Here is a 4,655-nt window from a genome sequence, read left to right as displayed (position 1 = left end):
CAGGGCCGGCACTGCAGCTCAATAGGCTAATCCTCTGCCTTGCGGAGCTGGCACACTGGGTTCTAGTCCCGGTCGGGGCACCGGATTCTGTCCTGGTTGCCCCTCTTCCAGGCCAGCTCTCTGCTGTGGCCCGGGAAGGCAGTGGAGGATGGCCTGAGACCTTGGATCCTGCACCCGCATGGGAGACCAGGAGAAGCACCTGGCTCCTGGCTTCAGATCAGCGCGGTGCGCCAGCCGCAGCACACTGGTTGCGGCAGCCATTGGAGGGTGAACCAACGGCAAAGGAAGACCTTTCTCTCTGTTTCTCTCTCTCACTGTCCACTCTGCCTGTCAAAAAAAAAAAAAAGAAAAGAAAAAGAAAGAAAGAAAAAAAGAAAAAAAAAGAAAAAGAAAAGAAAAGAAAAGAAAAGAAAAGAAAAGAAAAGAAAAGAAAAGAAAAGAAAGAAAAACACAGGGACTGGCAATTGACCTTGCAGTCAAGATCCCAACTGAAACAATAGAATTCCATATCAGATTACTGCCTAAGTTCAATTCACATTTAAACTCCCAATTACAGTCTTCTGCTAATGTGGATCACATGAATCATAGGTAGTAGCTCCAGTGATCGAGTACCTCTCACCCACATGAAAGACCTGGGCAGAGTTTTCAGCTCCTGGCTACAGCCCCGACCCAGCCCCAGCTAATATGGGCATTTGGGAGATGGTCCAGCAGATGGGAGCTGGTGTTTCTCTCTCTCTCTCTCTCTCTCTCTCTCTCTCAAACTCTTTCTCAAACTCTTTCTGCTCTGCCCCTCTCTGTCTCTCAGACTTTTGAAAGATTTATTTTATTTATTTGGAAGGCAGTATTAGAGAGAGAGAGAGAAAGGAAGGGATAGACAGAGACAGAGAGATCTTCCATTTACTGATTCATTCCCAAAATGGCTGCAACAGCCAGCACTGGGCCAGGCTGAAGCCAGGAGCAAAGAGCTTATTCCAGGTCTCTCACATGAACTCAGGGGCCCAAGCACTTTGGCCATCTTCTGTTGCTTTCCCAAGTACATCAACGGGGAGCTGGATCTGAAGTAGAGCAGCCAGGTCTCAAACTGGCACCCATAGGGGATGCTGCACTGTGGATGGCAGCTTTAGCTGCTATGCCATGGCATCAGCCCTCTCAAACTTTTCAAAAACTAAAGTACAGGGACAAAAATTAGAGTCTAATATAGATTAAATTTTTATTTCATTTCCTTTGGATATATGTGCAGAAGTAAAAACATGGCTATATGATGTATCTATTTAGTCTGTTTTTTAAGAAACCTTTTCTTTATAATTGATGTAATAATTTATATTCTCACCTACAGACTATAAAAATTACCTTTTATGCATACCTTCACTTGCAATTATTTTTTGTCTTTTTAATAATAGCCATACTACCTGGAGTGAGATGATACCTTATTGTGGTTTTAGTTTGCATTTTTTTCATGAGTAATGATACTGAGAATGTTCTCATATACTCATTGGTCATTTTCTTGCTAATTATCTCTTCAGTTTCTTTGTCCATTTTTTTTCGTGATTCAACATTTTAATTTTGATATAAATTATGCAAGTACTTTCCCAAAAGTATCTAAAATACTCCACTGTACAACACACAGAAAGGGTATCTGAGAAGACAGAGACCATAGAACCTTTAAATAAGGCACCAAGTTTTATTTACATTCATAACTGCATCCTGAACTGCCTTTATTCATATTTACAACCCCCCAGAGTTCCGTGTCCTGGATCGTCCTTCACATTTTCTGGTATTTGGCATCAGGTTCAAACACACTTCATACACACTGACCTCCTCTCCCGAAACCACTCGCAAAACTAAATAAATACTAGAGGAAACATTATAGATCACTTGAAGGCTTGATCTTTGCTGAGGACAGAAGCGTCAGTGCCCTGTGAGGAAGTTCTACAGAGTGAAGAATTAACAAACTTTGAAATTCACTAGAAAAGCATCTTAACCCTGTTCAGGGACCACCGAGCACCACTTAAAGGGGTCATCACGCAGGCTGCTGTCTAGGGCCGTCACTCTCACACTTCTATCACCCAGCTGTCCTCTTCCATGTCTGCTTGGGAGGAGAAGGGCTTGGGTTGGCTGGCAGGAAGCTCCGTCGCGCTGCCCTGACTCAGAGGAAGAGACCAGGTTTCGGCTTGGGCGGTCTCAGTCGGTTCAGCTGGCATCTCCTCAGCCGACTGCCCTTCATTGAGCTGCACCTTGTCTCCACTCTCAGGGTCCAACATTCCACGCTCCCTGTTGGCCGGGGCTTCCATCTTCAACCTTCCAAAGTGTCGCTTCAGAGGAAGTCTTCCAATATCTTGGATAAAAGAAATCTGAGCTTGATTTCTCATTGGAATGGTTAACAGAGCAAGGTATGGCAACAGCTGAGTTTGGAGGCATAAAGCTGACACGTAGAAGTCAAAAAAAAGTACTCTTGCTGCCAGGCAATTTTCCCGATACTTTTTATTTATTAGAAACCACTGGGGTTGGTGCAAGGGTCGAAAACTTGAAGCCCCTCCTTGGCAATGTGCAAATCCTCGGGCTCTGTTGGAATGTATCACACCTCTCCTAGCTATGGATGCACTGTATTCCCTGAGTAAAGAGCGCATATTCCAGTCACCACTGAGGATATCTGCAAAACTGAGAAGTTCACTGGCTCTCACAAGATCATCTACTTCCAGGAAGAAATCTACAAAGTTTTGGTGAAGATACAAATTGAAAAACTCTCCTGGCATGTTTGACATTTCCACTACTTCCTCAGGGTGAACAAGTTTTGGATCCCGTTCATGCTCTGATAAATGAGACGGCAATTGCGGTGAGACTAATTCTGTTGAAGGTGCTCTTTTACAATATAGAATTTTCCCCAAAGCTCTGAAGAGAAAGAGAGAAACGTCTTTGCTACCAATAGCTTGGGCCTCTTGATTTTCAAAAACCCTAGTAGGTTTTCTCCTTCCTCTTGATTTTGAGAGCACAGCATCTGATTTTAATGACACTCCTTTTTTCCTTGGCCATAAATTGTTCTCTCCTTTAGAAGAAGAAAACTGGAAGCTGTTTATTGCACTTCTGATATCATCAGAACATCCTTGACAGTAACTGTAAAGAACTTTGATCAGGGACAACAATTTCTCTTCCATTCTTATTAGCTTCTATAGTTACTATTCGATTAAGAAACTTCATCATAATTGTTGGTGCCACAGGGTTAAAACTAGTATTTGAGATAGAACATTCCTCTTGAATTTCTTTGGGGAACAGCAGCCTATGATTATCATCACCACTGACACTGTCAGAGATTACAAATACAAGAGGACATCGGCCAATCTGCACAAATTTTCTTAGAACTTCATGTAAACTAGAGAATCTTGATAAAACTGGTTAGGTAAATCTACCAGAATTATCTTCTTATTAGTTCTTAAATCCTCTCCAAGCATTTGTAGTTTGTTGTACTTTGTTGCTCTCAATAGAAACTCTTTGAAAACTGCCAATTGAGATTGATATGGAAGCAGAGGGAAGCTTGATTCAGGATTAAACATCTCTTTGAAATCATCTTTTTGGAAGTCTGATAAAACTGGATTAATCCACTCTTGTACATGTATACCATGCTCCTTTGACAGTATTTTTATAGTAGCCATCTTGCCACATCCAGGAGGACCTGTTATTAATAAAAAAGATCCACCCTGTTTTGGTTGCCTTTCTAAAACTTGAGCTTTTAACCAGGTTTCAACTTCTTCAATTTTCTTTTTATGCACAGCAAGTTCATGCTGAGTTTCTGGTTTGTATTTGTCCACCCATGACTCATTTTCAGATAGATATTCCTTTGAATTTTCTAGACCATAAATCAGTTCTAAGGAAGACAGCTTTCCTTTTCTTCTAGCTGGAAATTTGCTACTTTCTAATGTGGGAGACACATTTTTTCTTCTACGAGTTGAGTTATTCACACCTAATGATGTGGCAGGAATAGTGGAAATGCCTGAATTCTCCAAACAATCATCGAATGATGGGTCTACCCAGTCTGTTACCTTTGTGGAAGATACCTTTGGTCTAAGAAAAGTGTTTGACATCATAAATCTGAATAGTTCCCATCCGTAGTATACAATCTGTAGTACAACAAAGTATGATTCACCTTTTCTTAAAAAGAAAAATCAGGCAATTCTATCTGAGAAGTTTTTAACACCAAAAATTAAACTATTCCTTTATTCCAGTTCATTGCAAGTTATTAGAACTTCATTTTTTTTTTTTTTTTTTTTTTTTGCGGGAGCTGCATTCCCCTCGTGGGCGGAGAGGAGCCAAGGAGCACAGGGTTGGCTCGGTGTTAGGGCAGCCACCCGGCCCTCCCCGGGCTCAGCACCGAGCCTCTCTTTGTCCATTTTTAATTGAAGTGTTTGGTTTTTGTTGTATTTATCAAAGGGATAAATGCATTACAGCACTATTCAAGATAGGCAAGTTATGGAATAAACCTAGACACTTTGAATGGATGAATGGATAAAGAAATTGTGTTTTATATACAATTTCATATTATCCAACTATAAAAAATGAACTCCTGACATTTGCAGCAAAATGAATGGAACTGGAGGTCATTCTGTTAACTGAAATAATCCAAACACAGAAAAACAAATAGCATATGTTTTCACTGATATGTG

At 41.1% G+C, this 4,655-nt stretch overlaps 1 pseudogene; it reads right to left on the bottom strand.

The window, feature by feature from the left end:
* Positions 1-2,051: 2,051 nt before the first annotated feature.
* LOC100344167 (cell cycle checkpoint protein RAD17 pseudogene) lies at positions 2,052-4,130 on the bottom strand (annotated as a pseudogene).
* Between the last annotated feature and the right edge of the window lie 525 nt (positions 4,131-4,655).

Source organism: Oryctolagus cuniculus, chromosome 4, assembly GCF_964237555.1.
Source record: "Oryctolagus cuniculus chromosome 4, mOryCun1.1, whole genome shotgun sequence".
Taxonomy (NCBI): Eukaryota; Metazoa; Chordata; class Mammalia; order Lagomorpha; family Leporidae; genus Oryctolagus; species Oryctolagus cuniculus.
Note: the sequence above shows the minus strand (reverse complement) of the source record. Positions and strands in the feature narration are given on the sequence as shown.